A 21706-nucleotide genomic window follows, 5' to 3' on the forward strand; every position below is an offset into this window, starting at 1 on the left:
TCAACACTCTGGGTGCCGCAGCAGAGAAACGGGTTTCTCCAGCAGCATGGCTCGCGGCTGGGGAGCCGGGCACCTTTCCCCACCAGGAGAGGGCCCGCCCCGCTCCGCCCAGCCGCCCTGCCCGAGTGGTGGCGCTGACAAAGTGCCTCTTACCCTCTCTCACTGCGTCCAAAGTCGTTCTTGTTGCGCTCCAGCGGAGTGGGGAATCTCTCCTCAGGTCCTCAGGAGACCAGGACTTGCACGAGGGCTGAGTCCTCCATGGCTGTGTCCCAAGTCAGCACGCCCGGCTCTTCACAGGCTCTTGCTGGTCCCGGGCGGGAGGGGGGAGAAGACGGGGGATGGCCAGGCCCCTGTGCCTCTAACCCAGTGCACAGGCCGGCGAGACGATCCCGCCCGCCCACCCGCCGGGGCCCTTGCTGCATGGTTCTAAATCTCACAACTTGCCCAGAAGCACTTTTGTTCACCGGTGGATGCCGAATTTTAGTTGGTATAACGACGGACAAAAAAGGAGGGACGATCTATGCCGCCGCTATGCTGACCAACTCCGCGGTTCCTGTTTTTATTTTTTTATTTATTTTAATTGGTGTTCAACCTTTCTTTAAAAAATCAAGTAAGTAATGTGAAAGGATTTCTATCTAAAATGGAACCGGGGGCTACGAGATGGAGACTCTCACGCATGCACCCTCACAACAGAACTTGAGACCGGACAGACTGATTTCCCTGAACGCCTGATTTACAGAAGACCCGGACTTAGCTCCTGACCAATGAACATCCAGCAAGAATCTATCCTCATCCTCGAGCCAATGAACTTACTGCTTGGACTCTGGCTGAACTCCACCCCCCCAGCCTCTGCGCTCCTTGCCCATAAATACAGCCCCCGCAAGCCCTCATTAAACTTGCCTGCAGCTCGGTACCTCGCGCGTTTCCCAGATTGCACTCTTCGGCTTTTTCCATATAAACTCAATTTCCGGTAATTGGAGCTTGCCTCAATTTACCTTTTTATTTAGGTTGGCGGTACCTTACAGTCTCTTGATCAAACTTATTTTTTAAGCAGTGGGCATCTGTTTTTTAAAAAAAAGAGTCAATTTTTAAGATTTTTGTAGGAAATGCTAGAAAAAAAAATGTTCACTTTGTGTGTTACTCGTGTTTTTGTTGTTGTTGCTGTTGTAAAATGTTTTTTTTTACTTTCTGTATTTTATCATGTTTTGACATCTTAGAAATCTTACTGGCCAGAGAGTAACTCCCCTCCCAGTGCTAGCCCTTTCTTACAGGTAGCAAAGTGCTCCAGCCAGGAACATGTCTTCCATGTAGAAATCAGATAATCCTGAGCCGGTGGTCTCAACCACCTCCTTATCCGACTCTCACACATAAGCCAATATTTCTTCTGCCCTAAATCATCCCAGAGCCATGTACCAGATAACGAGATCACCCTTACAGCCCAAATCCTGCCATAGTTATTCAAACTAGCCAATCCTAAACTATTTTCTCTGCCTTGCTTTGCTTTTCCTGCAGAAACCCCAACAGAGACTCTGGCCTTGACTTTTCTCTTGTTCTTGTCTTTTGCCACCTGACCAAAACCTGGAGCTTCCTCTGTGGCCCTGCATGGCATGCGGTGACACCCTCTCTGGGATCTGTGAGTATAATAAGCTTTCTCCTTTCAAGCCTCAGAATTCTCATTTCCTCCTGTGGCCACACTCACTTTGCCATACCATATCCAACATTTACATTCTTTCTTTTCTTTTTTAAGATTTATTTATTTATTTTAGTGGTGGGGGGTAGGGGCAGAGGGAGAAGGAGAGAGAATCTCAGACTCCCCCCTGAGCACGGAGCCCAGCCCAGGATCCATCCCAAAACCCTGAAATCATGACCTGAGCCAAAATCAAGAGCCGCCAGCTTAACTGATGGAACCACCCAGGACCCCGCCAACACTGACATTCTTAAAACATTTTACTTGTCTACTTGAAACTAAGAGGATGGAATAGGTGTAGCAAAATGCCCCAGGAAGGAGGAAACTGGAGCTGCTGGGCAGTGGTGGGTAACATTCAAATGGAGCTTACACATGGCAAGCAAGCGATAAAAAGAAACTCAATTCTTGATGACTTTGTTTTTATTCTAAATCTAACCATAGCTTAAACTGCTTCTTGTGTTTACAGTAACGTGAGCTAAAAATACAGTTGTTAATTAATCCAGTCTGATTTGGGTCTGTTGCCAACTGCAACAGAAACTAACCTACCTCGTTCCAAAATTAATACCAGTATATGAATGTGATGATCCTAAATTATTCAGTTATCTGAGTAGAAATTAAGTGGAAACCAAGAGGAACTAGTATTTTGGCCTTGGGATTGCATAAGGTTTTTTAAAACAATAGTATAACAGTAGATTAACATGTTGCCTGCACCTTGGAAAATGTCTTTTTTTTTTGTAAGATTTTATTTATTTGAGAGAGAGACAGTGAGTGAGAGAGCACAAGCTGGGGGGACGGGCAGAGGGAGGGAGAAGCAGACTCCCCTCAGCAGGGAGCCTGACTTGGGGCTTGATCCCAGGACTCTGGGATCATGACCTGAGCCGAAGACAGCCGTTTAACTGACTGAGCCACCCAGGCGCCCCGTCTTTTTTTTTTTTTTAAATCAATTTCACCTATACCATGTACAACAAAGATTCAAGCTATCACATCTAGGCATATATATATACACCAATATAAATCTTTAGTTGTCACTTGTTTGAGCCCAAGCCACCAGATATATTCTTCTGGATGTCTCACCAGAAGTAAAGTGAACATACTCTAGATAAACAAAAACAAAATTATTACCTGCTTCTCTGTTTCTGATCTTTATTAATGGTACCAACACTTTACAATGCACGTGGCTCAAAAATGTAGAGACAGGTTTGACTGCACTCCTCCCATCAGTCTGCATGTACACTTGGTGTCCCTTATCACTACAGCCTCTTCATTCCCAAGGCTCTCCTCTGGTTGATGCCTCATTTTCTATTGCTTCTAATGGCCTATAAGATGAAATCTCTATCTCTATTAGGTGTCTCTTTCTTACATTGATAATATCCTCATGTCCTAGCCACATTAAACTTCCCTCATGCACAAATTGCTGAACACAGAGCCTGACGCAGGGCTGGATCTCACGACCTTAAGATCATGTTGTTCTTTTGTTGTTGTTGCTGTTGTAATAAGCAATTAATGCTCTCCTGTTCAAACATCTTTAATATCTCCCCACAGCCACCACCACCAAAAAAATCACCTATGTACATTGCAGTCTGCCAGTTGAGCTTATGCATAATATGCCTGCAACTGAACGAAATGGTCTCCTGCTCCCAAATACAGATACCCAAAGAGAAATATTCACATTTTGACACACTCACTGCATAATTTTCCAGCCTCTATGTATGCTGTTTCTGACCCACACGTGTCCGTTTTTATCAATCTCTTATCCTTCAATGTCTAATTTGTGTTTTATCTCCTCCAGGAAGCCTATTCCATTTCTATCCCCACTATCAATGGCAATTTGTACCTCTGTCAGTGTTGGTTATCATATTCTCATTTGAAACTAATGTGGGGTGCCTGGGTGGCTCAGTTGGTTAAGCGACTGCCTTCGGCTCAGGTCATGATCCTGGAGTCCCTGGATCGAGTCCCGCATCGGGCTCCCTGCTCGGCAGGGAGTCTGCTTCTCCCTCTGACCCTCCCCCCTCTCATGTGCTCTCTCTCATTCTCTCTCTCTCTCAAATAAATAAATAAAATCTTTAAAAAAAAAAAAAAAAGAAACTAATGTTTTTTTTATTACCCCTCAAACTATAAATATCTATAGCATAAGGACTATAAGAACTATGCCTTTAGATCTGTTTTCCAACTGCAAGTTAATGCTTTAGAAAAATTTTAGCAAGTAGTTTTCATATTTTATAGGCATTTTTAAGTAAAGTAAGCTCTTGGTAATTTCAAAAATAAGTTAGGACTATAATATAATCAGTTTAATTTCTGTGTATGTGTGTGTGTGTTTATATATTCATGTGTGTCATAAACTGATTCTGAATGTCAGTTCCAAAAGCGAAGTTACATATACTGTTTTGAACAATAGAAATATTACTATATACGTTACTGAGTGTATAGCAAATGCAATGTCAGAGAAGATGATTTTTGTCAAAGTTTCAGAATGAGAGTATTCAACAGAGGCTTCATTACACAGAGGAGCCTTGAAAAATGAGTAGGCTTTGGATAGGCAGAGGGGAAATTGGAGAAAAAGAGGAGAGGCATGAGCAAAAATGCAAGAATGAAAATAAGTGACTATGGGGGCGCCTGGGTGGCTCAGTCGAGTGTCTGACTCTTGATTTCAGCTCAGGTCATAATCTCAGGGTCGTGAGATGGAGCCTGCGATGGGCTCTGTGCTCAGCAGGGAGTCTGCTTGAGATTCTCTCTCTCCCTCTCTCCCTTTGCCCCTCCTGGCTCTCTCTCCCTCTCTCAAAAATAAATAAATCTTAAAAAAAAAGAAAAAGAAAACAAATGACTATGCTGATTTTGTAAAGGAATAGGAAGAACCTTGTCAGTTGACAACAGAGACTGTATGTGAAGGAGGAGGAGGAGTGGTAAATATGCTGGATAATTAGTGTGAGGTCAAGTTTTGGAAGGCTCTGAAAAACAGTAGAGAGGTTTGGACTTGCTGTAAACAGTGGGAGTGAACACAAGAACATTAGAGGTTGCATGAGTAAGATTTTTGTGGAAAATATCATTAGGAAACAGGAAACAGTTTCTTAGAATGGCTGCTTTAGTGATGACAAGAAAGCAACATTCCTCTGCATATCATAGTTGGAAAGCATAACTATATTTTTTTCCTAAAATAGTAACTAACATCAAAAGGTTATACCCTAACCAGTTAAGAAAGCAGATATTAGCACCTAGGAGAGGAAGGCATTACAGAAAAACCCTAAAGTCAGATTTCAGTATGGATCCAATATACCATTGATAAAAAAAGAAAAGAAAAAATCTTCCTGAAAAGGTTTGCAAGACATTTGCTGGGGTAAAATGTGTTTCTCTATTTTGGAAGAGACAAATGAAGTCTTCTGCAAAACACTGATTCAAATGTGGGTAATGAGCAGATGGAATATGAAGAGAGGACAAAAAGGGGATAGGGTGCTCTAGCGATCACAGATGAGTAAACTCTTGCACAGCAATAATATTGCTACCACTAACAATAACCAGAATGCAACAGGGGACTGAAATGCCAGCCCTATATTAACAGTCCTTGTCAGTTATAAAATGGGCTAATAAATAAAACTAAACAAGATAAAAAGATATTTTACTGTTTCCAGAATCCGTGAGTGGGTTTGTTTATTTTTGCTTGGTAATTTGGGTTTGTTTTTTTTACTTGGTGGTTTTTCCATACATATTTTTAAATAAATATATACATTTAAAGGATAAAATCAATGAATATTAAGATCATTATAGGGAACAGGGGATTCAAAGTTACAATTATAAGCCAATTTTTAAAGAACAAAGAACATAATAATAGGGGTACACTGTGTTTGTGTTCAGATCAATAATTTTATTTTCTAATTTCTTATTTAAAAGATGGCAATGGCATAAACTGCCAGTAGTTAAAACTTTCTGAGGAGATGTTCAAAAGTGACATCGGTACTAAAGTCACTTCTGATACATTTTAATAGACAGAAGAAGAATCACAGTCTGAAAAACTGTCAGGGAATTTTGAGATCCTGCTGTTTAAAGTGTAAATATTGACATGAAATTCTACGGATTATCTGCTTTTCAGCAGAAAATCTACGGATCATCTGCTATGCACCAAGTTGCCATGCATGTAAAGCATATTGCACAATCAATTTCACTGAAAATCCGATTTATCAATAGCCTTGCTTACTTGATTATGTTGACTGGAAATGAGTAGAAGCAGTGATAATATGAAGAAAGATAATTTTTGACATTTGAAATAAATGTCAAAAGGCATGAAGAGCTACCGTCTCAATTCATGTACTTTTTTTTTTTTCTTTCTGGATTCTGAAGTGCAAGCTAAGATAATCAGTTTTGTGATTACATTTTTTTGATCCTAGATACCAGACATTGGCAATTTAAAAGGCCGACCTAAAAGTGTTGAATCATTGATCTTTGACATGGCATTTTCTTTGTCCCAAGATAAATACTATCTCTAATAGGCCTACTACATTCTGTTATTGTAAGGAATATCTCTGATACGCATTTCAGAAATCAGTATCAGCATATAAGAATAAAGGGTAGGATACAGTTCCTAACCTAACATCATATAAAGTATTTTTTGACAAATTACATTGTGGGGGGTAGAGGTAATGGATACATTCAGAAATAGTTACTGACGTAAAACTAGTAGAAGCTTATGTCTGAATAGGGTAGATGTGAGGAACATTGTGATGTGCACCCAGATACCTCTTCAATGCTAGACTTAATGCCTTAGTTGCTGAAAGTGCTGTGCAAAACATGCCTTTGCCTGTCAGTTCCTTACAGATTTGCCTTAACTGCAGAGAGCCATATCCTCTAAGGTTGCATCCCTTTCCAGACAGATCTACATTAAAGATCAGGTCAGTACAGGTGTGTAAATTCCTGGCTGTATCAGCCCTACTCTAGACAACTCTAAAGGTATATTCTAGCAGCATACGTACTCATGGCTTGGTGTCTTTGGGGGGCTCCTGGAGGGGTCGGTCAGTTGAGCATCTGACTCTTGGTTTCATCTCAGGTCACGATCTCGGGGTTGTGGGATTGAGCCCCGCTCCAGCTTTGTGCTCAGCCAGAGTCTGCTTGTCCCTCTCCCTCTGCTCCTCCCCCTGCTCATGCTCTCTCTCGAAAGTGAATAAATACAATCTTTAAAAAAAAAAAAAACTGTCTTTGGGACTGCTTTGCAGCCTCACTTCCGTCTGTCCAATCCTGCTTCCTTCCCTTTCCTTCCACGTGTGTTGGTCTAAAGGTACTCCACACTAAACTCCTACCTGGTAAACTTCATCTCAGGGTCTTCTTTCCACAGAACTCAACTCATAGCAGTTGTCATTAAAAAAAAAAATCTTATCTTCCTCAGGAGTTACCTTATTCCCTTCATAACTCAAGTACAAACTGAAATACATTTTTCTTTCTTCTATATGTCAGAATAAAATTATTTGGTTAAAAGTTTAAGCCAGGGATGGGGCACCTGGGTGGCTTAGTCGTTAAGCGTCTGCCTTCAGCTCAGGTCATGATCCCAGGGTCCTGGGATCGAGCCCCGCATCGGGCTCCGTGCTCAGCGGGAAGCCTGCTTCTCCCTCTCCCACTCCCCCTGCTTGTGTTCCCTCTCTTGCTGTCTCTCTCTCTCTGTCAATTAAATAAATAAATAAAATCTTAAAAAAAAATTTAAGCCAGGGTTAAATTTAGAGTATGATTCATTGAAAACATCAAGATGAAAGAATAATCTGATGCTCTGGATGACTCATAATTTTAGCAGATATTTGAAAATGCTAAGAAATCACTTGTTGGAATGTATTTATTTTGTTATGTGTTGAAATACACTACCCTGGTATAGTTATAAAAGTAATTGGCTTTATGGAGAAGACATCGGCCTTAGAATTTATTAGCTTGTATATTAGTTTTCTATTGCTGTGTAACAACTCACCACAAATTTACCAGTTAAAACAACATATATATATTAGTTCACAGTTTTATGTGGGTCAGGTGTACAGATATATCTTAACCGGGTCCTCCGCTCAGGATTTCACAAGACTGAAATCAAAGTGTTGTCAGGAATGCAGTCTCATCTGGAAACACGACTAAGGAGGAATCCATTTCCAGACTTACTCAAGCTGTTGGCAGAATTTGGTTCCATGTGGTTGGAGGACAGAGACCCCATTTTCTTGTTGTCAGCCGGGGGGCCACTCTCAGCTGCTGGAGATTGCCCTCGGCTCTTTACCATATGGCCATCTCCATAATCAGCTCACAACATGGCATTTGCTTCTTTAAGACCAGCAGAAGAATCTCATTTGAGTCTCTCTTGCTCTGAATGCCTCTCTTCAGGAAAGACCTGAATCCTCTTTGAAAAGATGTTCTTGATTAAGTCAAGCTCAGCCAGGATAATCTCACTTTTGATTAACTCAAAGACAGTGTATTGAGAACCTTGATTACATATGCAAAATCTCTTCTCCTTTGTGATACCAGGTAATCAAGGAGAGAAATCTCATCATATTTACAAATCCTACACACACTCAAAAGGACGGGATTATACACACGGGGAGAGGGGCAATTGCAGAGTCCATATTAGAATTCTGCCTACCACATATGGGTTTTGTGTTTATAAACACCCCATTTTCATATGAATTAAATAGCCTCACATTTCTACTTACTTCAATTCATGCCTTAAAGGTTTGCAAGATATTTGGCATACATTTTATCTGGTGTGTGTGTGGTGTGTGTGTGTGTGTGTGTGTTTATCCAATAATAGAGAAAAAAAGTTACGGGGGTGGTTAATGTCCTTTCAGTATCATTGAGTCACAGGTCCACCTGAAGGTTATTTAGGAGAGTAAACTGTGTTTGAGTTACTATTTAGTATTGGTTAATGTTCCCAGACATGATGATGTTACATGTTAAATTATGGATTTTCATTTGGTATAGGTGCAAATATTTGGTAGAAAGGATAACCCAGAAGTTACAGGTTATAACCTTGTGAGTCAATAACCAATTGTGTATATAATCTAGCAATTTTATACATTCCTTTTTATATTACTTCTGCATAGCTCCTCAATTTCAATTTTAAATTAATCTCACCATTGTACTGGCTCCCTCAATAATAAATTATTTAAATAAATATTTGACCTCACATATTTGTGTAAAGTTCATCCCAATTACATGAGTTATTCAAATGGTTATATGATCCAACTAGTTACCTGACACTTGGATATTTTTTACACTCTTGCTGCCAAAGCCAACCTAAGTTTGAACATTTGTTATTGGGAATTCTGTATTTCCCCAGGCTTCCTTTCAATTTTAAGTTGACAGAAGGTCCTTCCTATAATGAGGGATGATCACATACCCTGTTTTTCAAGCTATACCTGTATATATGTAATATAACATCACATTAATTCTGGCAGAATGTACTCAATGAATATTCTTGAATCAATGACTACATTAATGAAATGAAAGAATGGTAAATTGAGGTGAAGATTGTTAAAGAACAATATTATATAGTAGTCTTGTAAAAGTTTTATAAAAAGATAATTTCAAAGGTTAAAAAACTCAATTAGAAGTCTAGTTCAGTTGGCTTACTTGGCAGTAAGCTACTCCCTGAAACCAGGTGTTCTATGAAAATGTCAACACGGGTCCCTCGGTGGCTCAGTCAGTTAAGCATCTGCCTTTGGCTCAGGTCATGATCTCAGGGTCTGGGATCTAGACCTGCATAGGGCTCCCTGTTCAGTGAGGAGTCTGCTTCTCCCTCTTCCCCTGCCCCTCCCCCTGACTCGTGTGCTTGCTCTCTCTCTCTCTCAAATAAATCAATAAAATCTTAAAAAAAAAAAAAAAAGTCAACACAAACACATTCACAATTATTTTATTCTTCTACAGATCCTTGAGTTGTCTTTTTCCCCATTGCTTTTCTGTTCTTCAGGTTATATAATTTCTATTATTATCTTTAAATTCACCCTTTCCTCTGTCATCTTTATCTCTTATCTGCTATTGAGCACATTCAATGATTTTTTTTAATTTCACATGTTTTTCAGTTCTAAAATTGCCATGAAACTCTTTTTTAGAGTTTGAATTTTTCTACTGATAATGTGTGTATCTTTATTTTCATCTCAAGTATGTTCACCGTTACCTCATGGAACAATGAACATGGTTATAATAATCTGTTTTGAATCTTTGATAATCACAGTGTCTGTGTCATCTCACAGCTGGCATCTGTCGATGGTCTTTCCCTTTAAATTTTATCAGATTTTCCTAGTTCTTTGCATGCTAAGTGTAGGTGCACGGACAGCACTGACGCCACATCTTGTTCATGCCCTTGCAGTGACCTCCCTCGGGGCTATTTGTTTTAGGCCCCATGGGGGTTGATGTATGCTCTGCCCAGAATGTTGTAAGGCTTGTTCTGATTTTCCCTAAAGTGGCACACAGAAGGCTCCGCGTTACGTAACTAGTAGAGAGGTAACTTTACATACCTACCCTGGGACCTCCCCCCCATGCCCTTCAATCTGTAAAAGCTGGGGATTAAGGGCTGCACTTGGCAGAGAACAGGGGTGGAGATTACCTGTGTTTTGGTTAGATGGCCTGCCCAATTCCCCTTGTCAGTAAGTTACCCTGGGTAAAACTCTGTGTAGACGGTATGGAGTGGCTTGCTGAGTAGCTTGCTTCGTTTTTGGTCACAAAGGGCCTTCTTGGTCCGAAGGATATTTTACTGACCCTGCTCTACCTTCTAACAATTGGCAAGCCAGTGAGGAAACTGAAAATGAAACAAGCATGGGTAAAGGAGCCCTCCTGGGGTAAGGCTCGTTGTCCCTGGAGGGGAAGGAAGGCTGGTTGTTGTGGGGGAAATCCCAAGCTGGCCAGCTCCCAACACGTGGGGAGTTGGCAAGGTTTTTTGAGTGTTTGAGACCAGTGCGCAAGTACAGGGACAACCTGAAAGCACCCAAGATATCGTTAGATATTCCATGTGAAACTGGCGGGAAAGGGAGATGGAGAAGGGAAAGTGAACAAACTGTTGTGGTGGCTTGTCCATTGATCTGTGCGCTGCAAGACACTGGAAGGGGAGTTGTGAATGGGGAGAGCATTGGAGTGGACTCCAGAAGCGTTGGATTGGGAGAGGGGATTGTGGGAGCGTAATGGTCCTCTGACGTAAACACTGTGTCCAGGAGAATCCAGTAGCAGGAGGAAAACCTACAGATTGTGGATGTGAGATGGCAAAGATGCATGGGTGCAGACTGCCAGGTACTAGGGTGAGAGCTGTTCTATTTCAAAGGAGATGGGCCCCTGGGGCATGGGATCCCTGGGATGGTGCCTCCTCTGATGGAGAAGACATTGTCCCGGGGGGAGGAGAATGACTTACTTACAGGCATGCCCTTTAGTTCGGACGAAGACCCAGACCACGTGTGAGCCTGTGGATGATAGAGAAGGGGTTCCCACTGGTCAGAAAATGATTATGAGGGAGGATTCTGCCACTGAATTGGTGGAACTAACCAGCTGCTTTGAGCAAAGGGGCCTAGAAGGAGTGGCAGCTTGGGTATTATGACTGTGGGATGGTGGGGGGAGATGGTGTTCCGTTAAATGAGTTTGAGATGTCAAAGATGGCCTCAGTCACTGCTTGATGTGCCTTGCAGCAGGGCTTCTGTGCCACAGGCAAGGGTGAGCGTCCCTGGTACTCGGCTATTTTGATTGGATAAATGTTAACATTAGGCTAATCTGGTCTGGCAAGGGGATGTTTCCTCCCTTCCACTGCACTGGACCTCTGGGCAGGCCAGTTTTCCTATGGAAAAACTGTAGGAGATTACATGTGGACTGGGAATGAAGGCCATTTGTGCTCAGCATTTGGGAAGCCCAGACTAAGAATTCTCTTTCTCTGGCATGAAAGACTGCATCTTGCAGTGAGCCCCAGGGGCATGGTATGGGGCTTGAGCGTTTGTCCTGGCTCCTCTGGCCAACTGGCCCAGTGCTACCGTAGCAGCCATGGTGGCTGACTCAAGTGAAACCGAATCTGTCGTAGGGAATAGATGGGTGGAAAAACAAGGGAGCCTACTGACAGTAAAACGGCAGAAAGGGGGCCTATCAAGGTCTCTCATTAACAGTTGTGGCAAGATCGAATACTACTAACGGGGACCTGAGAGAAAATATAGACAAACAACCCAGTTTGGTCTTGCTAGGAAAGTGTTGCCGAACGGAAAGCAGTTCACTCCCTCAAAGGAAGGCTCAAGCTAAGTATGTCACCGAGTGCCCCTCTGCTATTGGAGGAATTTCAGGGGTGGATATGCCCCCTTACTCCTTAGAGAGTAGGTGTTAGGCCAGCGTTGCACTTTAGTGCATGTAATAGGGGGCAAACAGAGGCCCCTTGTTGAATTAACCACTAACAGACTGTACTAGCTGTACTAGACACTGAACACATGCTTCCTATGGAAACCACTTGAAATTCTGGGGAGAAATAAACACTACTGATGCTTATGGGGGACAAATTATCAAAGTCAGACAAACTACAGATCAGCAGGCTCCCTCCCTGCATTTTTCCCCATTCCTGAATATATTTTGGGCCTTTATATTTTATAGGATCTGCATCTAACTACAACAACAGGTGAATTCAGGTTGTGTACCCGAGTAGTGGAACCCATCATTGCGGTCACACAAAGTGGGAACCGATACAGCTACTGGTTCCCTGGAGAGTAATAACCCTAAAACAAGGTAAGCTACCTGTTGGGCATAACAAGATTATTGCCACCTTTGGAGAATTAGAAAAGGCAGGGGTAACTGTGCCTGCTCAGAGCTCCTTCAGTAGTCCAGTTTGGACTATAAAGAAATGTAATGGGACCTGGCCAATGACAATAGATTATAGGGAACTCTATAAAGTTACTCAGCCCATCCATGCCACGGTGCCCAGTATAGTCTTATTGTTGGAAAAAATCATGGCATCTATTAAGACATCATTATATACTGGACCTATCTAACATTTTTTATAGCATTCTATTAGGATGTGAATCCCAAGACCAATTTGCCTTCACATGGAGTGGCAAACCATAGGTCTCTCAGGCGTTGCCCCAAGAGTATCTTTATAGTCCCACCATTGGTCACGGGATGGTAGCTAGAGATTTGGAAAAGTGGGTATTACCAGAGGAGATGGTGCTTCATCGTTATATAGATGATATTATGTTAACTTGTGATGATTTATCCTCCTTGTCCGAAGCAGTCACATTATTACAGGCATACCTAAAGGCATGAGGATGGGAGGTAAATACTGATAAGATCTAAGGGCCAGCTCAATCACTATAGTGCCTGGCCATCATCTGGTCAGGTAAGACAAATGTGATGCTGGAGGCAGTTCCATAAACTACAAGCCTTGCCAATCCCTAAAACGGTGAAGAAATTACAGGCTCTTGTTTATTGGGTTACAGGAGACCTTTTATTCCCCAATATATGTACAGTATAGACATACCCTTTAAGGCTATTATGGGGCAAAATATATGGTATTATCCCCCAGGGAAAATACCTAAGCCAGGGGTGGTATTGGCTCACTCGGACTGCCTGTAAAACATTCATCACCCCTAGCCTTGCATTGCTGTTCTTCCCTACTGTTGTATCTTCCCTTATGTTGAAGTTCACAATCGCTGAGGAACCAGAGTTCTAAGTATCTTCTTTGGTCTTATATTATTGCAGCTGTGGCACAGGGATGCCAAGTCATTTGTTGATATCTGGCTCTAGGGTCATAGCAGAAGAATGACAAGTAAAGGTGGTACGGAGGTCAGGGATGGAGTGTAGGAGTGCTGACAACACTAACTCCATCTTTGACCTTCCATCTTGTTCATGCCCACACGGTGACCTCCCTTGGGGCTACATGTTTCAGGCCCCATGAAAACTAATGCATACTGTGGCCAGAATGTGGGAAGGCTTGTTCTCATCTTCCCTAAAGTGGTATGCAGAAGGCTGCACTTGGGGTGACCAGTAGAGATCCTCCAGTGTGCAGAAGGTACCATTTTAGAGAACCACCCCGTGACCTCACCACCATGCTCATCACTCTATAAAAGCTGGAGATCAAGGTCTGGACTTGAGAATAGGGGTAGCACATAGCTACCTACCACCTGGGACATCCTTCTGCCCTGATATCCCCATCAGTAAGTTACCCTGAATGAAACTCTGTAAATGGTATGGAGCGGCTTCATTTTTCAGTCTTAAAGTGCTTTCTCAGTCTCGAGGACATATTCCTGACACTCCTACACCTCATAACACCATGTAAATTTGGACCGTGTCTTGGATATTAATACTATGCTGTGAGATTCTGTGACTTGATGATAATTTTTGAAGAATGTTGCTTTTCTGTGTTTTCAGTTGGAAATCAACCCAGTTAGTTTCAGAATGCAAGTTCTGTGTCACCTTCTGTGTGTGGTGGTCCCCATATCAGTTAAGTTTTCCAAACTCTTTTATGCTTTTTGGGTCTGCCATATTGGCTACTCAGAGGCTAGTCTAATACTTAGGCAGTTGTTGATACAGTAAACTTCTTGAAGCCTTTGCTATACTTCTTTGGGTTTGTTCTCATTAATAGCTTAAGAACGAGCCTGGAATTTATGTTGCTTCATCTGTGGATTTAAGAGTTGCTCTTCTCCAGATTCTTCTCTGGAACTTCTCCTATATACTCCAACTCTAAGCCCCCCCCCCCCCACCTTTTGTGGACTTCTCTGACTAGAAAATGAAATTCTCTTGTAGTTCTAGCCTTTTACACTGTTGTGCAGTTCCATGTGACTGAAATCTCCTTTAGGGCAAAGTGGTGAGAAAAAATTTCCATTCAGGTTTTCATTTTCATCCTCAATCTACCTGCTCTACTTTACACCTGAGATTCTTCAAGTGGTTGCTTTTTCTTGAAAAAGTTTTTAGCTGTAATCAGTGGGATATACAGACCAACTCGGCTGGCCTCCGAAGATTTTATTTATTTACTTATTTATTTAGACCTCCAGTCATTTTAAATGGGCAAAATATAGTGTTTCACATCTAACCCAAACTCAGTTTTAGAAAATGTAATGAAACCATACTGAGCTGGATACATAATTATATTGCTATGTCAGATCCTCAGTTTTTTTGTAATCATCGACTAGTATGGTAAATATGGTGAACAGTTGACATATAAATAGTATTTTCTTCTCTTCCATTGTAATGTCTCTCTCCCTTTCCTTCCTTATATACAGTTTTGTTCAGTCAAGCAAAAACATCTAAATGTGACAGGTTCTGTGGAAATTCTGTCAGAGCAAATGAATGATAGGGAATGGATCACATTGAGTTTGAGACTGATTCCACTCTTAATACCATGAGTATTTAAGGGACAGATCCTCTTCATTGCAATTTTTTAGAATATTTTATTTATTTGAGAGAGAGAGAGCACAAGTGGGGTGGGGAGGGGAAGAGGGAGAGGGAGAAGCAGGCTCCCCGCTGGAGCCCGACATGGGGCTCGATCCCAGGACCCTGGGATCATGACCTGAGGCGAAGGTGGATGCTTAACAGACTGAGTCACCCAGGTGCCCCTCTTCATTGCAATATAGAATGCCTTTTGCATATTATTCAAGACTTGAGCACCCCCTTTTTACTAAATGTATTGAGTCTTAGGGATAGAAATATAAAAATTTGCCAAAAAATGTTACATTGAGAGTTCTACAAATTTGATACTAAGCACTAAGAGGTATTCCAGAAACATGTTAATTGGGAGAGATGATTTGTGAGTATGCTTATATAACAATTCTGACTTTTCTCCATAATTGCACAGTAGTTAACATGGCGAGAGTGACAGTACTCTTTACTGTGCATAGGTCAGAATTCTAGCATTAAATTGAGAGAGACTACAGATGTGCCTATGAAGAATGTCTTTGTTCATGAAAAGGATAAACTGACCTGAAGTTTCAGAGAATATTTTAACTAAACTTGAAATTCAGTTTGTATGCCAGGATCTATGTTGAATTAATTCCAGGATAAGCAACTCTACCCATAAACATGAAATGGGGCAAAGGAAGTTCAAAGACTCACTAATGGGAAGAGCAAGAGGAAGAAATATAGGGATGATGAATCAAAAAAAAAAAAAAAATGTAGAGAGTTACAGTCTCACATCAGTACATCCATTCTATGTTTTGAACATGAGGAAATCTAAATTCTAATTTGGTAAAAAAAAAAAAAATCAGCTGTAGTTCACAGGGGCACTCGGAGATAGAGTTCAGCAAAATAGGGGTGAGCAAACTCTGTAAAAGGGCCAGATAATATTTTAGGCTTTGTGAGCTGCATGGATTTTGCTACATCTCTATCCTTGAGGTACAAGAGCTGCTATAAACAATAGGTCAGTAGGTAAATAGGGGTGGCTAAATTCCAATAGAAATTTAGTAACACAGGTAGCGGTCCAGATTTAACACATGGGTTGTGGTTTGCTGAGACCTAGCCTACGCACAAACTGCTTGATTCCCCATTGAATATCAACTGCATATCCCTGTGCCGGCAAAGGGGACTTGACTTGACTTTAGCAGAGTACAAGGGATTAAAATTGAATGTTAGGGGTGAGTTTTTCTGCTCTCTGCATCTTATAGTACATTTAAAAATAAAATGGATTAGTGGATAGATGAATGTGATAAGCAACTATGGTAAATGTTAACTATGGAATCTAGGTAACAGGTGTATGTATATTCCCTGTGTAATTTTTTAATTTTTCTGCACTTGAAAATGTCAATGTAGAAAATTTTAATATGGGACCAAATTCAAATTTCTTAAAATATGTAAGGTTAACTATAAAAATTCTTACTAAAATTAATTTAGTGCAATAGTCTTATGACACATTAGAAATATGCAGTTTAAAATGAAATATTTTCAAAGAATTATATATGCATCAGTTATACCTAAATTAGCTACAGAATTTGTACACTTTCTCCATACAACTTTTTATCACAGAGCTTAAAGTTGGTTGCCAGAAAAAGCAACAAACGTTTAAGTTAAATGACGTAAATTTGGTTACCGATCCAGTTTGTAGGGTTTGTTTTATTCATTCATATAAACATTTATTTTATCTAGGGTTTAAAGACAAGTCATATTATGATTTTTATTCAGTTCTGTTAAGATTATGGGAAAGGGTGACATGACCCAGTACACATACAATGAGAAGTCAAGACAGCCCAACCTGTGAGTGGATAACTATAGTGTTCATATATATGTATATATATATATATTTTTTTTTCCTGAACTATATATAACTTTTTTCTCGGCAGGGAAAGCTAAATGAAAATAGAAAATGGTCTCTTACCACTCTGTTGTAATAGTATGCCTAATTTGAAAGTTACTACTGTTGTTCAGGTCTACTCCCATTAGAGGCAAATGTACATTACTTACCATTGTCAGCAAAACATTATCTTTAATGATCCAACCATTAGAATCTATATAGATTTTTATAGCATTTGCCTTTAAGTATATGAATCCTAAAGAAGCTGTAATCAATGGATTATGTTAAATATTTTGATCAACCTGTCAAATATGAAGTTTATTAATGGTTCTTATTTTTATATCGTGCCATCTCCATCAATGAGGAAAAGAGCCATGGAGTAGCAAAATATATTAACCAATCATGAAGAAAGCCTTCCATCTCTACTCTTTGATGTGATGTTGACATTATTACTGACTGGTGTACTTTGATGCAAGTATGAGAAAGTAGTTCTAAAGTTATGTATACATATAAAAATCACCCAAAGTTACAAGCTGTGTAAATAGTAAGAGTAGCAATCATTCTCAAAATTCCTGTGTATCTTAACGCTACTAAAGTCAGGCCAAAAGCATCTTCATTTTGCCTTGGATGCCCAGATAGTTTCAGGGAGGAAGACCTTCCTCTGACCTATGCTTCTTCTGGCTGGACTTAGCATCAAATGGACACAAGACAGAGTCACAGGAGAAAATCAAATTTAATCAAATTAATAGGCATGCATGGGGGAATTCACACAGACAGAAGTTCCAAAGACAGTGAGGCAACATGAAGCTCACAGGCGCTAAGGAGAGGGATAGGGGACTGAGGACACAAAGGGGAGAAAGACCATTAACAGGTGGGTTTGGTTTTGTTTTGTTTTGTTTTTAAGATTTTATTTATTTATTTGACAGAGAGAGAGCGCGCACAAGCTCAGAGGGAGGGGGAGAAGCAGGCTTCCCACTGAGCAGGGAGCCCGAGGCGAGGCGGGGCTTGATCCCAGGGAGGGGATCTGCTTCTCCCTCTCCCTCTGCCCCTCCCTGCTTGTGTTCTCTCCCTCTCTCAAATAAATAAATAAATAAATAAATAAATAAATAAATCTTAAAAAAAAGATGTTTTCAAAAACAAAGCAGCTAAGGTCCTTAGGTGAAGGGGAGTCTCTCTTTCTAGCTCTCTTTTCCTGGTAGAGTCTCTCCTTTCCAAAGTAAATTTGGGCAGTTGGGGTGGGGGGCAGAGAGCTTTTCTATATCTGCTGGGTTTTGATTACTTTTTTTTTTTAAAGAATTTTTATTTATTTATTTGACAGAGAGAGAGCACAAGCAGGCAGAGTAGCAGGTAAAGGGAGAGGGAGAAGCAAACTCCCCACTGAGCAGGGAGCCAGATGTGGGGCTCCATCCCAGGACCCTGGGATTATGACCTGAGCCCAAGGCAGTCGCCCAACCAACTGAGCCACCCAGGTACCCCTTGATTACTTTTAACTCAAAATAATCTTTCTGCCAAAGTAGCCCACCTTGCCCTGGGCCCCTAACGTTGTCAACACTTCACATTTGAATTAATAGCTCGTGGTTTTCAGCCTTATTTTTTTTTCTTTAATGACAAGATAGCAAGTACGAAGAGCAAATCAGCTGAAGTCATGTTCAGTCATAAACAGTTCAAGGAAATAAAAATTAGCAAACTAAGGAAATCAGGCCACTTTTAAACCATTGAGTTAATAGAGACCAGAGTTGCATTTGATCAAAACCTAATACAAATCAGTAATGCATGTTAAAATTAGATTTCCACTGTTGGGTATTCTTCTCTAAATGGTTACTTAGCCACTACATAATGAATAATAAGGCAAATGTAGTTCAGGTACACTTGGAAAAGTGTGCTCAGTGACGCTATCAGACCAAAGCTTTTAAATAACCAACAAGTAAAAAATCTGATTGCACATATGCTACCATAAGCCCAGAACTATGCAGTTGGAAGGCATGCAAAAGAAGTTCAAGGACTCTGCCTGATTTTTGCCTCCTAGTTAAGAGAAATTTAAAGTGACAGCTTAAACACGACACTGTTGTTGATACAGCTGTAGTAGAATTTGTATTTAATATAGCCCCCCGATTAAATGGGCCCTTAAACACATGATACAAGTGATAAAGTTACAGTTTAAAATTCTTTTAAAATTTTATTTTCTGTTAGAACGAAGTTATATTTCTAGTTGGTTCTCTCTTATAGTAATTGACTGGAATAAGCAAATGTCAGGCTCAGGAGGCCAGGAGAGCACTGAAGCAGCCTTTAAACATTCGCATCCATGTTACTTGCACAGTGTATGTGAAGCAATAGCAGCTTGTGGATCTAGCACACATTCTGGCCCTTGACCAACACTTATCTCTTGCCTTCTTGATGACAGCCATTCTGACTGGTGTGAGGTGATACTTCATGGTGGCATTGCTTTGCGATTCCCTGATGATGAATGATGTTGAGCATCTTCTTATGTACCCATTGGCCATCTCTATGCCTTCCTTGGGAAAAATGCCCATTCAGGGCTTTTGCGTGGTTGTTGCTGTTGTTGTTGTTTTAGAAAGAAAGAGCTAGCTAGCATGCATGAGTTGGGGGGGTCGGGGTTAGGTACAGAGGGAGAGGGAGAGGAGAGAGAATCTTAAGCAGGCTCCAAGCAGAGCGTGGAGCCCTTCATGGGGCTCCATCTCACAGCCCTGAGATCATGACCTGAGCAGAAATCAAGAGTCAGATACTTAACCAAATGACTGAGACACCCAGGCGACCCTTCTGCCTGTTTTTTTAATTGGATTGCTATTTTTTTTATATGTGTTGTAGGTTTTCCTTACCTACTTTGGATATTCATTCCCTATCAGGTATACAGTTTGCAAATATTTTTTCCCAGTCTGTAGGTTTCCTTTTTATTTTGTTGATTCTTTCTTTTGCTATGCAGAAGCATTTTAGTTTGACATAGACCCTCTGGTAGATTTTTTGCTTTTGTTGCTTATGCTTTAGATGTCATATCCAAACAATCATTACCAAGACCAGTATCCAGAAACTTTTTCCTTTTATTTTCTGTTAGGACTCTTAGGGTTTCAGGTTTTATGTTTAAGTCTTTAATTCAGTTAGAGTTAATTTTTGTGAGTGTTATAAGATAGAGATCCAATGTCATTCTTTTCCATGTGACTATCCAGTTTTCCCAGCACCATTTATTTAAAAGACTGTCCTTTACCCATAGAGTATTCTTGGCTCCCTTGTCCTATGTTGGTTAACCAGATATGCTCAAGTATATTTTGGGGCTCTCAATTCTGTTCCATTGGTCTACATGTGTGTTTGCTAATTCTCTTTTCTGAAATTTCAAATTTGCTCTTGAATGCCTATAATGAATTTTTTATTTAGTTACTGCTTTTTCAGTTCTCCAATTTATTTGCTTTATCTCTTTATTTCCTCTATTGATGAAACATAGTCATCATACCTTCCTTTACTTCTGTAATTGCAGTTTTCTTTAGTTCTTTGAACATATAATGGCTACTTTCAGGTCTTTATTAAATACAATATCTAGTTGCTCTCACAGATAGTTTATATTGCATACTCCCCCCCCCCCCCCGTGAGTGAGTTACACTTTCCATTTTCTTTGCATGGACTTATGTTTTGTTGGAAACTTCACATTTCAGGTAATATAGCCTTTGTTCAGTGAGTGGAGTGTTACAGAAAGGAGCCTCCGCCTCTCGGTCACACATGCCCAGATCCTAGCCTCAGCTATAGGTGCCTGTGACCTGGATGACAAATGCTGAAATCCTGCCCCTCTTGGGAAGAAAACCTTTTCACTAGGAACTGGGGAGAGAGGGAACTCTGTCTTCTTCCCTGTAGCAGTCTAGAATGGAGTGTCCTTCTCACTGAGCTTGACCAGGGGAGGGAGGACATGGATATTGGTTCAAATACAAAGATTCTCATAATTCTTACCTTGTTTTAATAGATTTTTCTTCAATAAATGTTCTTCTTTTGTAGTATTCCTTTAGGTCGATTTTCAGAAACATTAAATGTTTGTCTTTTTAAGTAATTTTTACCCCTTACAATGGCAGGTGAGTCTGCAGAGCTCTTTACACTGTCAGGCCAGATGTGGAACCTCAGCTCTTTATTATCACGACCTGATTTAAGAATATATGTTACATCATGACCCGGTAAATACACACGTGTGTGCACACTTAATTGTAACCAGATTTTACAGAATGATACTTTTCCTTACAAAGTGTGACTCATTCCACTATCTTCCTATTCTATTTTGCTTAATTAAAAAAAGTACTAGTTGGCAATATCTGGATTGATCCTTCTATCCACTAATAGATTGTGACTAACATATTAAAAAACACTGCTCAAGTTGATTTGTAGTCTTCGTTTATTTGCCCACTCATTTGTTCTTTTATTAATTGAATCTATAATTATTTAGCACATTAGTTCAGTTTTCATTTTTGAAAGTACACATATGAGTGAAATGTAATTATTATTCAGGGGAGCTTAAAATCTACTTAGGGAACATATTAAATGTAAAAATGCTATTGACAACAGACCTAATATTGGACCATGTTAAGCAGAGGAGTAATGCCATCCTGTCTATGTTTCAGGAAGTCAAATCTGGTGGTGATATAGAGGTTGGTGGGGTGATGGGGAGAAGCCAAAATCTGGTATATCAATTCGGAAGCTTTTGAATTAAGTCAGCAACATTGTGTGAATCCAAATTTAAATGTTATAGTAGAATCAAATACAAGAGTTGACAAATGGGAATCTAAGAGACATGTAGCAGATCGGGTCATAATACAATGGTAGGGAATTTTAAGATAAAGACGTTTCCATGTGCA

At 40.5% G+C, this 21706-nt stretch overlaps 1 long non-coding RNA gene across 2 annotated transcripts in view; it reads left to right on the forward strand.

Annotated features, from left to right (window-relative positions):
* Positions 1-21706, forward strand: part of LOC116646056 — a 162917-nt gene that overhangs the window by 83737 nt on the left and 57474 nt on the right. Inside the window, exons 2-3 of one of the 2 annotated variants that reach the window (XR_004302067.1) lie at positions 1513-1633; positions 12242-12373. This is a non-coding gene — a long non-coding RNA (uncharacterized LOC116646056). The remainder of the gene's footprint in view (positions 1-1512; positions 1634-12241; positions 12374-21706) is intronic. The other variant, XR_004302068.1, reaches the window with a different exon arrangement.

The sequence above is a fragment of the Phoca vitulina genome, unplaced genomic scaffold, assembly GCF_004348235.1.
Source record: "Phoca vitulina isolate PV1807 unplaced genomic scaffold, GSC_HSeal_1.0 scaffold35, whole genome shotgun sequence".
Classification (NCBI taxonomy): domain Eukaryota; kingdom Metazoa; phylum Chordata; class Mammalia; order Carnivora; family Phocidae; genus Phoca; species Phoca vitulina.